The sequence below is a fragment of the Tamandua tetradactyla genome (assembly GCF_023851605.1).
Source record: "Tamandua tetradactyla isolate mTamTet1 chromosome 22 unlocalized genomic scaffold, mTamTet1.pri SUPER_22_unloc_4, whole genome shotgun sequence".
Lineage (NCBI taxonomy): Eukaryota > Metazoa > Chordata > Mammalia > Pilosa > Myrmecophagidae > Tamandua > Tamandua tetradactyla.
In genome coordinates, this window is record NW_027518254.1 from 127,399 (window position 1) to 140,543 (window position 13,145).

A 13,145-nucleotide genomic window follows, 5' to 3' on the forward strand; every position below is an offset into this window, starting at 1 on the left:
AGCTGGGCAATTTGGACCGGTACACCCCCAAGCCGCGGTGGCCGGCGACCCCCCCTCCACGTGCAGTTTCCCGGGCTGACTGCGAGATTCAGATTGGCAAGTTAAAGGAGCCACAGCATCTTTTACTGGTGGGACCCGCAGACAGACGAGCGCCACAAGCGCCACCTACTGGGCAGGAAAAGAAAAACAGAGCCCAGAGATTTCACAGAAAAACCTTTCAACCAGCCGGGTCCCACACCCAGGGAAATCTGATCAAATGCCCAGACACCAGCAGAAAATAATGGATGACGCTCAGAAAATTGAAGATATGGCCCAGTCAAAGGAACAAACCAATAGTTCAAATGAGATACAGGAGCTGAGACAACTAATGCTGAATATATGAACAGAAATGGAAAACCTCTTCAAAAACCAAATCAATAAATTGAGGGAGGACATGAAGAAGACATGGGCTGAACAAAAAGAAGAAATAGAAAATCTGAAAAAACAAATCACAGAACTTATGGGAGTGAAGGTCAAAGTAGAAAAGATGGAAAAAACAATGGATACCTACAATGGTAGATCTAAAGAGACAGAAGCTACAATTAGTGAACTGGAGGATGGAACATCTGAATCCCAAAAAGAAACAGAAACTATAGGGAAAAGAAGGGAAAAACTTGAGCAGGGGATCAGGGAACTGAATGACAAGATGAAGCGCACAAATATACGTGTTGTGGGTGCCCCAGAAGAAGAAGAGAAGGGAAAAGGAGGAGAAAAACTAATGGAAGAAATTATCACTGAAAATTTCCCAACTCTTATGAAAGACCTAAAATTACAGATCCAAGAAATGCAGCGCACCCCAAAGAGAATAGACCCAAATAGGCATTCTCCAAGACACTTACTAGTTAGAATGTCAGAGGTCAAAGAGAAAGAGAGGATCTTGAAAGCAGCAAGAGAAAAACAATCTGTCACATACAAGGGAAACCCAATAAGACTATGTGTAGATTTCTCAGCAGAAACCATGGAAACTAGAAAACAGTGGGATGATATATTTAAATTACTAAAACAGAAAAACTGCCAACCAAGACTCCTATATCCAGCAAAATTGTCCTTCAGAAATGAAGGAGAAATTAAAACATTCTCAGACAAAAAGTCACTGAGAGAATTTGTGACCAAGAGACCAGCTCTGCAAGAAATACTAAAGGGAGCACTAGAGTCAGATACGAAAAGACAGAAGAGAGAGGTATGGAGTAAAGTGTAGAAAGAAGGAAAATCAGATATGATATATATAATACAAAAGCCAAAATGGTAGAGGAAAATATTATCCAAACAGTAATAACACTAAAAGTTAATGGACTGAATTCTCCAATCAAAAGACATAGACTGGCAGAATGGATTACGACCCAGCAATACCACTGCTAGGTATCTACTCAAAGGACTTAAAGGCAAAGACACAGACGGACATTTGCACACCAGTGTTTATAGCAGCATTGTTTACAGTTGCAAAGAGATGGAGACGGCCAAAGTGTCCGTCGACGGACGAGTGGCTAAGCGAACTGTGGTGTGTACCTATGATGGAATATTATGCAGCTTTAAGACAGACTAAATTTATGAAGCATGTAATAACATGGATGGACCTAGAGAACATTATGCTGAGTGAGTCTAGCCAAAAACTAAAGGACAAATACTGTATGGTCCCACTGATGTGAACCGACATTCGAGAATCAACTTGGAATATATCATTGGTAACAGAGACCAGCAGGAGTTAGAAACAGGGTAAGATAATGGGTAATTGAAGCTGAAGGGATACAGACTGTGCAACAGGACTAAATACAAAAACTCAAAAATGGACAGCACAATAATACCTAATTGTAATGTAACTAGGTTAAAACACTGAATGAAGCTGCACCTGAACTATAGTTTTTTTGTTTGTTTGTTTGTTTGTTTGTATCTTTTGTTTTTGTTTTTTCTTTTTCTTTATATATATATATATATATTTGTTATTATTATTTTAATTTTCTTCTCTATATTGACATTCTATACCTTTTTCTGCTGTTTTGCTAGTTCTTTTCCTAAATCAATGCAAATGTACTAGGAAATGATCATGCATCTATGTGATGATACTAAGAATTACTGAGTGCATATGTAGAATGGAATGATTTCTAAAACAAAACAAAACAAAACAAAAAAACAGCCTACAACCTCTCCTCTGTCTCCACCATGCCCCCAGTAGGGAGAGTCTGCCAAAGTTAAAGTTACCACATCATCTTATTCTGGTGGGACCTGCAGTCAGACATGCGCCACATACTGGGCAGGATAAGAAAAACGGAGTCCAGAGATTTCACAGGAAAGTCTTTCAACCTGCTGGGTCTCACCCTCAGGGAAAACCAACACAGGTGACTCTTTCCTCCTGCGAAAATCTGGCTGGGGTCTATAATTTCTAAGTAGACCTCCTAAGTGTGTGTGTGGGGGTAAGGCAACACACAAGCAGGGCAAGAAACAAGAAAACAAGAACTGAAAAATTCTCCTCTGTTACACAAAACTTAAGCTAGAGGTCCAGATAAAGCTGAACGGAATGTCAAAGAACAGATAGACAACGAATTCATCCAGCAAGAAAACCCTAGATAAAAGAAGTGAAAGCAATCTCCAGAATAAACTAATTAAGGTAATTAAATGCCTAGATGTCAGCAAAAAATAACAAATCACACTAGGAAATTGAAGATATGGCCCAGTCAAAGAAACAGACCAACAATTCAAATGACATACAGGAGATGAAACAATTAATTCAGAATGTACGAACAGATATGGAAAACCTCATCAAAAACCAAATCAATGAATTGAGGGAGGATATAAAGAAGGCAAGGAAAGAACAAAAAGAATAAATAGAAAGTCTGAAAAAACACATCACAGAATTTATGGGAATGAAAGACATGGTAGAAGAGATGAAAAAAACAATGGAAACCTACAGTGGTAGATTTCGAGAGACAGAGCATAGGATTTCTGAACTGGAGGACGGAACATCTGAAATCTGACAAGAAACAGAAACTATAGGGAAAAAAATGGAAAAATATGAGCAGGGACTCAGGGAATTGAAAGACAATATGAAGCTCATGAATATACGTGTTGTGGGTGTCCCAGAAGAAGAAGAGAAGGGAAAAGGAGGAGAAAAACTAATGGAGGAAATTATCACTGAAAACTTCCCAATTCTTATGAAAGACTTAAAATTACAGATCCAAGAGGTGCCGCATACCCCAAAGAGAATAGATCCAGATAGACATACTCCAAGACATTTAATAATCAGAACATCAGAGGTCAAAGAGAAAGAGAGGATCTTGAAAGCAGCAAGAGAAAAGCAATCCATCATATACAAGGGAAGCCCAATAAGACTATGCTCAGATGTCTCAGCAGAAACCATGGAGGCGAGAAGACAGTGGGATAATATATTTAAATTATTAAAAGATAAAAACTGCCAACCAAGAATTCTATATCCAGCAAAATTGTCCTTCAAAAATGAGGGAGAAATTAAAACATTTTCAGACAAAAAAATCACTGAGAGTATTTGTGACCAAGAGACCAGCTCTGCAAGAAATACTAAAGGGAACACTAGTGACAGATATGAAGACAGGAGAGAGAGGTGTGGAGAAGAGTGTAGAAAGGAAGACTAAGAGTAAAGGTAAAAAGAAGGAAAATTAGATAGGACATATAAAATCCAGAAGGCAAAATAGTAGAAGAAAGTACTACCCATGCAGTAATAACACTGAATGTTAATGGATTAAACTCTCCAATCAAAAGACATAGTCTGGCAGAATGGATTAAAACACAGGACCCATCTATATGCTGTCTCTACTCAAAGGACACAAGGCCAAGGACACAAATGGACATTTACACACCAATGTTTATAGCAGCATTATTAACAATTACCAAGAGATGGAAACAGCCAAAATGTCCATCAACAGACAGTTGACTAAACAAACTGTGACATCTACATAAGATGGAATATTATGCAGCTATAAGACAGAATAAAGTTATGAAGTATGTAACAACATGAATGGACTTTAAGGACATTATGCTGAGTGTGATTAGCCAAAAACAAAAGGACAAATACTCTATGGTCTCACTGATATGAACTGACATTAGTGAATAAACTTGGAATATGTCATTGGTAACAGAGACCATCAGGAGATAGAAATAGGGTAAGATATTGGATAACTGGAGCTGAAGGGATATAGACTGTGCAACAGGACTGGATACAAAAACTCAGAAATGGACAGCATAATACTACCTAACTGTAATGTAAATATGTTAAAACACTGAATGAAGCTGCATGTGAGAATGATAGACGGAGGCGAGCTGGGGACATAAATGAAATCAGAAAGAAAGATAGATGGTAAAGATCGAGATGGTATAATCTAGGAATGCCTAGAGTGTATAATAATAGTGAAATGTACAATGTACAAATTTTAAAAATGTTTTTGCATGAGAAAGAACAAAGGAATGTCATTATTGCAGGGTGCTGAAAATAGATGATAATTAATACTTTAAAATGTCACCTTATGTGTGAGACTAAAGCAAAAAATGTTTATTTGTTACAAAATTTATATTTCGACTAGAGCATTTCCTAATATAACTCATGTAGATAGTTTGATTGAATGTCATAAGTACTTGGAATCTCAGGTAGGACATGAGATTTTGTTGGTTTGTCCAGAGTGATGCCTGATGAATCCCAGAGTGATTTGATCAGTGAGTGGAAAAGTATTTGCAAGCCCCCTTCAGGGAATGGTGAGAGCGGGGAGAAATTCAGCTTCCCCAAGTTGAATTCTTGATATTCTCACAAGCAGTGTGGACAACCAAAGCTATAGGCTGAGCCCCCAGTCTTGGGGTTTGTTCATATGAAACTTAACCCCACAAAGGATAGGTCAAGTCTACTTAAAATTTAGGCCTAAGAGTCACCCCCATGAGAGCCTCTTTTGTTGCTCAGATGTGGCCTCTCGAGTCTCCAGCCAACACAACGAGCAGTCTCACCACCCTCCCCCTCTGCGTGGGACATGACTCCCAGGGGTGTGGACCTTCCTGGCAACGTGGGACAGAGATCCTGGAATGAGCTGAGACTCGGCATCAAGGGACTAAGAAAAACCCTAGAATGAGCTGAGAATTAATATCAAGGGATAGAGAGAACCTTCTCGACCAAAGGGGGAAGAGTGAAATGAGACTAAGTGTCAATGGCTGAGAGAATCCAAACAGAGTTGAGAGGTTATCCTGGAGGTTATTCTTATGCATTAAGTAGACATCACCTTGTTGTTCAAGATGTAGTGGAGAGGCTGGAGGGAACTGCATGAAAATGTGGAGCCGTGTTCCAGTAACCATGTTTCTTGATGATGATTGAACAATGATATAGCTTTCACAGTGAGACTCTGTGAATTTGAAAACCTTATGTCTGATGCTCCTTTTATCTACTATATCAACAGAAGATTAGAACATATGGAATAAAAATAAATACTAGGGGGAACAAATGTTAAAATAAATTTACTTTGAATGCTAGTGGTAAATGAAAGCGAGGGGTAAGGGGTATGGTATGTATAATCTGTTTTTTTCTCTGTTATTGTTTTATTTCTCTTTCTGTTGTCTTTTTCTTTTTCTAAATCGATGCAAATGTTCTAAGAAATGATGAATATGCAACTATGTGATGATATTAAGAATTACTGATTGTATATGTAGAATGGAATGATATCTTAATGTTTTGTTTGTTAATTTTTTTTAATTAATAAAAAAAGTTTTAAAAAAGTGTTTGCCAAATTCCCTTTATTTAATGTGTGATGTCTGGATGAGTAAAAAAATAAGGACAAAATATAAATGATAAGCAGATAAGGGGTATGTGATGTTTGGGGTATTTTTTAAATTTTTAATTCTTAATTTTTTGAGTGCTGAAACTGTTCAAAAATTTATTGTGATGATGAATGCACAAATATATGATGATACTGTGAACCATTGATTGACTACTTTGGAAGATTATATGGCATATGAACATATTTCAATAAAATTGCATTAAAAAGTCATGGGAAAGAGGGAGTTGGGATTCTCTAGAAATTTGTCAGCTGCTTTCTGAATCACAGGGCTCAAATAAAGATCCACTTCATTAGTTGCCTTTGCCTACACCCAGCTAGCTTCTATTTTGATACATAGTAGGGGCAAGGATCATGATGCCAAGAGTACAGACGGTAGTGGGGAGAAACAAGGGAAGAGTGAAGGACAAGAAAACACACAAAATGTTGTCCTGGTAAATATTTAATATGGAATCTTTTGTTGGGGGGCTTTTATGGAGTTTTAAAGTTTCCCTTCTGGACTCCTATTACCTGTATCTCCTTTGAAATTTTGTTTCAGATGATGTCTTCTGATTCCTATTTAGCCACTGAGTATTGGGTGGTACACCTCCACTGTTAAAATCTTCTTAATTCTCAAGGTAGTGCTATTGAATAAGAACCCCATCCACAACATGCTGACCTGTACCTTTGATATGTTATTATTTCAAAGTGGGTGAGGAGGCTAAGAATGAAGGCCAAGGCCCTCCTTAATTCTGTTTTTAGAATCTACCCATGGGGAAGGGCATGGGTCTGATTCACTTGGTATACAGATATCTATCATAATAGTGACTTGGTTGAATCAGAAGCAAAAACAGTTTCCAATTTTCCATCCAAAAACAGGGATTAAGAAAATTAATATATTGGGAAGGTATGGCAAGATGGCAGCACAGTGAGGTGTGTAATTTTGTTCATTCTGCAGAGCAGCTAGTAAATAGCCAGGAATTATACAGAAAAACTGCTAGGGAGATATTAGTGACCAGACACACATAATACACCAGTCTGTAATGTGTGGAATGACTGTGATCACACACAGAACTGTAAGCCTCCCAAGCCACAGAGGCTGGTGCCCCTCCCCCATGGGCACAACAAACTGGTTCCCTCAGGGGAAAGGAAACCAACTTCATTAATAGTGAAGAGTTGGCTCAACCAAGCTCTAATTGTCAAATTAATTACCAACTTCTGACTATGGAAAACAGGCCTTGAGCACAGGTAAATCTGGAGTAAGCAGTAAGGTGCCAGGAGTTGTCACCCCAGTAGAGAGAGGTTGGGGCTGACAGGAAAAAAATAAAAAACAGAGGGTTTTTTTATTTTGGCAGCAGAAAATACTGGAAAAGGCTTGAATGTCAGAAAAGAGGGGTACATAGAGCCTTGGGACACATAGAAATATATAACAATATAAGCTCTTGATTGGCATACATGGGAGCTATACTAATATCCAACATATTAGATTTCAAATGTAAAACAGTTAAAAGAGAGAAAGAAGGACACTATGTTTTAGTAAAAGGAAAAATTCAATTAGAAGACATAACAATCATAAGTAATTATGCACCAAGCCATAGTGCTCCAAAATACCTGAGACAGAAACTGATGACACTGAAGAAAGAAATAGACGCATCTACCATAATAATTGGAGACTTCAATTCCCCACTCTCATCAATGGATAGGACATCTAGACAGAAAATCAATAAAGAAAAAGAGAATATGAATAATTAGACTGCACAAAAAATAGCAAGATATGCCTTTTTCTCAAGTGCTAATGGATCACTCTCAAGGATAGATGACTTGCTGAGACACAAAACAAGTCTCCGTACATTTAAAAGGATTGTAATCATACAAAATACTTTTACAGATAATAAAAGAATGAAGTTAGAACTCAATAACAGGCAGAGGACCAAATATTCACATATGTATGAAGGCTAAACAACACAGTATTAAACAACCAGTGGGTGAAGGGAAAAATTACAAGAGAACTCAGAAAATATCTCAAGGCAAATGAAAAGAGAAATACAGCATATCACAATCTATGGGGGTGGTGCGATGAAGGCTTAGTGGCAGAGTTCTCACCTGCCCTGCTGGAGACCTAGGTTTGATTCCCAGTGCGTGCCCATGTGAAAAAATTATATATATATATATGGGGTACAGCAAAGGCAGTGCTAAGAAGGAAATTTATTGCCTTTAATGCCTATATCAAAAAAGAGTAAAGAGCAAAAATTAAAGAATCATTTGTTCACTTGGAAGAACTAGAGGAAGAACAGCAAACTAACACTAAAGCAAACAAAAAGAACAAAAATTAGAGCACAAATAAATGAAATTAGAACATTAAAACAATTGAGAAAATCCACAAAACCAGAAGTTGGTGCATGGAGAAAGTCAATAAAATTGATGGACTCTTAAAAAAGTTGACAAAAAGAAAAAGAGAGTGGATGCAAATAAATAAAATCAGAAGTGGAAGATAAGACATAACCACCAACCTTACAGAATTAAAGGGAGTAATAAGAGGATGCTATGAGCAACTATATGCTAATAAACTAGACAATGTAGATTAAATGGACAACTTCCTAGAAAGGCCTGTACAACCAGCATTGACTCAAGAAGAAATAGATGACCTCAGCAAACCAATCACAACTAAAGAGATTGAATCAGTCATGACAAAGTTCCAAAAAGAGAAAAATCCAGGACCAGACGGCTTCACATGTGAACTCTACCAAGCATTCAAGAAAGAGTCAGTACCAAAATCCTGCTCAAACTTTTCAGAAAAATTAGAGGAGAGAAGGCTATCTAACTCATTCTATGACACAAACATCATCCTCATGCCAAAGCCAGACATAGATACTACAAGAAAAGAAAATTACAAACCATTCTCTCTAATGATATCTTCAAAATATTGAATCCAGCAGCACATTAAAAGAATTATATATCATGACCAAGTGGGATTTATTCCAGGTAGGCAAAAATGGTTCAACATAAAAAAATTAATGTAATGCACCATATCAACAAATTGAAGGAGAAAACCACATAATCATCTCAATTGATGCAGAAAAGGCAATTGATGAAATTCAACATCCTTTCTTGAGGAAAACACTTCAAAGGATAGGAATAGAAGGGAACTTCCTCAACATGATGAAGGAAATTTACAAAAAGCCCACAGATAACATCATCCTCAATGAGGAAGGACTGAAAGCTTTCTTCCTAAGATCAGGAACATGAAAATGATTTCCTCTGTCACCATTGTTATTAAATATTGTGCTAGAAATTCTAACCAGAGCAATTAGACCCACAGAAAAATATAAAATGCATCTGAATTGGAAAGGAACATGCAAAACTCTCACTGTTTGGAAATGATATGATACTATATGTCCAAAATCCTGAAAAATCCACAGCAAAGCTAATAGATCTATTAAATGAGTACAGTGAAGTTGCAGGGTACAAGATCAGCACCTTCAAATCAGTAGTGTTTTTATACACTAGTAATGAGTAATCTGAGGAGGAAATCAAGAAGAAAATTCCAGTTGTAATTGCAACCAGAAGAGTAAAATATTTAGGAATAAATTTAACTAAGGGTAGAAAAGACCTATACAAAGAACACCACACAAAATTTCTAAAAGAAATCATGGAAGACCTAAGTAAATGCAAGGGCACACTGTGTTCATGGGTTGGAAAACTAAATGTAGTTAAGATGTCAATTCTACCCAAATTGATTTTTAGATTCAATGCAATACCAATTAAAATCCCAAAGAATTCTCATGCAAAAATAGAAAAACTAATATCCAACTTTATTTGGAAGGGCAGGGTTTAGAACAATAAAAACAGGCATTTGTGTACTTTATACTTAGAACAAATGAATTATTATTTTATAATATATTTATTTTTTTTAGTTTAATTCAGCAAAAACTTAGATTTTTCTCAACAATATTTTTAACTGCTAAATAATGCCAGGTATGTATTAATTTACACAATTAAGTTACAGTTTTTAAAAACTGGTTTAGAGTTCCTTTGTTTAAATGCTATTTTTTTAATCCAAAGATTTTGCACATCATCTTTATAAGGACATCTTAGGGTATTTGTATTTTTCTGCTTTTTAATTTTTTTTCAGTATGTTTATTCCTTGTTTTATATAAAAAATTAACTAGTGTATATTTAACTAGAATATAAACCTTTAGAAGCTAAGATTTATGTCTTTTGATTCATGACAGACTGGCATTAATAAAGTTATCATAACTTCAATTTTTTTACATACTGAGGAAACCAATGGCTAAGTAAGAAAAGTTAGAATTTTTGAAATTTAAAGTTATAAAAAATCCATTTATATTTTTATTAAGCTTAATTTTTTCTTTAAGTAGAGCATACCTAAGTAGGTTAAAATCACATTTGTTCAATTCAAAAATTCATCATTCAATTCCTTCTATTGTTTTTATAATATTTTAAAATTATGAAGAACTTTAAAAGTACATGGGCTGTTAAGTTCTGGGAAATATACTGAGCTCATTGAATTTGTCCCAATTTTAAATTTAGGAAAACATTTCGATTGGTTGTACAGACAGAAAGATATTAGGCTGAGTGTCTGTTAAGAATTTTCTTATTAATTTGCTGTTATTATCCAGAGACATGAGACTATACATTGAAAATGCATACAGATGTAAATTAGAAGTTTATTATTTGAAAAGAAAAATGGAAACAGAAATATTTTTGAGAGGGATAAAGGATTGAATATGTCATTCCATCCCATCTTAATTTTTTGTAAAAATGGGATGAAATAACATATTCAATCCTTACTTGTAGTAGTATTTTCATTTTAAATTATGGTGAGATCAGATTATGTTATAGAAATAAAACTTTTTATAGACTCATAATCAAAATGCTTTTAATTTTTAATACAGCTTAAAGGTTCCCTTTTTAAAATAATTTTCTGTAATTAGTAACGTTATAAATCTTTTACTAATATAAATAAATGTAGGAACATAACAATTATATTAGTTAACAATTAAACAGACATGAAACACTTATAGAATAAATTTATTAAGCTGGGGAGTAAGAACTTTCAGACCATTTGTTAATGGAGAGTGCCGTGCTGTGACTGATATTTTTGTGGCATGGTTATTATGGCCAAGTCAAATCAGAGAGAAAACTAAGGTTTTTAAAAATTCTATTTTTTTTATTGGAGTTTACCAAGATTATGAACAAAACATCTGAGTAGAATCAGGAATTGATAGGGTATTAACCATGATTATTTGTTAATTTTTAATACAGAGGGGGAGGTTTGCTATTTGCTTAGTGATTTTGCTTTCAGGACACTTACAGGGATTTATTCATGGAGATTTATATTTAACTGCTCTTTTCAAGGCTGATGGTTATCAGCTCTGTTGCAGTCTTGCAGTCTCCCTAGAAACTTGCATCTGGGATGTGCTGATTCTTGTTCAGGCTGTGCAGGCAGGAGGCTTAAGGATGTTACCAGCTCTGTTGGTGGCTTATGGGCTGGTGTAGTTTTAAGTGGGACTAACTTATCCTGATCCAAGATCTAATTGCAGCAACAAAGCAGGCATTCCTGGTTTGCTGTCAGGGATCGGGAAAGTATGCAGTCTTTCACTCAGGGCACACCCTCAGATATTTTCTGACTGCTACACAGAAAAATGCTCATAGATCTGAAGAGTTTAGACTGAGTTTAGGCTTTGGGCCAGATGCACCAAGGCTAGACAAGATGTCACCAGGACACTGAACAAAACTCTTACAGGGAGATCTGGGCAGAATGACATTACTTACCTAGGACCAAATTAGTTGTAGTCATTTGGATGCCATGGATGTGAGCTGGCTTCTTGTTAAGATGGTCTGAGCAGAAACTCAAGGCATCAAGCACATGGAAACTACAGCGACCATGGTAGTTCAGGGAACAGAATGACCAGAAGGTGCTCACATAGCCCCATGGGGCCAGAAACTCAAGCTCAGTCCCATCTCCAAACTAGGTTGGCTGAAAGGTGGTCCCATAGCCCTGAGGGGCTGGACAGCTAAGCTTTTAGTCAGACCTCCATCCCGGATTCTCAGCAACATTTATGTTTGGCACGGGGTCATTAAAGGATTTCACATGAGACAGCAGGTTAAAGCTTAGTAGTTTATTGCTAGAGAAAGGAAACAGACAGAATGAAATCAAGGGGAGAGAAGGCAGGTGGAAGCCAGTGCAACCTGTTAGCAAAAGAGAAATAGATCGAATTCTCTTTCTGACAGCTTTTGGTTTTAAAGGAAGAAATGTGCTAAGAGGGGTGGGGAATGATTTGTGGCCACAGATATCACCGGCAGATATCAGGCCAGGGCAGATCATGGCCTCAAGCTCATGGTTATCTGGTTTGGCCTCTGGTGGGTGGGGTGTCAGCACATTCATGCCCATCTATCTTGTTAGAACATCAGGACCTTTTCAGAGGAGCTGCTGAGGGAGAGAAACTGAAGGGACCCTCTTGCCACAGAATCCATTTTGCATGTCAAGTTTTATTTTCTGAGAACTGACAGGTAAGACTAAGATATATCAGAAGACAGCATATAGGATGATATCATCCATATTTTAAAACTTCAACTTCTATATGAGACTAAAGGGAGAGATGTTTGTTTTTATATTATGGGTAGTATATTTCCTAATTTAACTTGTGTTCTAGTTTGCTAGCTGCTGGAATGCAACACACCAGAGATGGATTGGCTTTCAATAAAAGGAAATTTATTTAGTTGATGTGTAGTTCTTCAGAAGAAAAGCAGCTGACTTTCAACTGAGGTTCTTTCTTATGTGGGAAGGCACAGGGTGATCTCTGCTGGCCTTCTCTCCAGGCCTCTGGGTTCCAACAACTTTCCCCAGGGTAATTCCTTTCTGCATCTCCAAAGGCCTGGGCTGAGCTGTGAATGCTGAGATGAGGTATGCTGAGCTGCTTGGGCTGTGCTGAGCTCTCTCATTTAAGCACCAGCCAATTAAATCAAACATCACTCATTGCAGCAGGCACACCTCCTAGCCGACTGCAGATGTAATCAGCAACAGATGAAGTTCCCATGCCATTGGCTCATGTCCACAGTAATAGAACTAGGCACCTTCACCTAGCCAAGTTGACATCTGAATCTAACTACTACAACTTGTATGGTCAGCTTAGTTTAACATAATAAGTATGTGGAATCTTGAATAAGGTGTAAGATTTCGTTGGTTTTCCCAGGTTAGTGTTATGCCCCAATAATCTCAAAGTGATTTGGGCAGTGAATAAAGAAGTATTTGCAAAGTCACCTTTGGTGAATGGGAAGAAAGGGCAAAATATTCAACTTCCCTATTTGGAGAATTTCTGATATTCT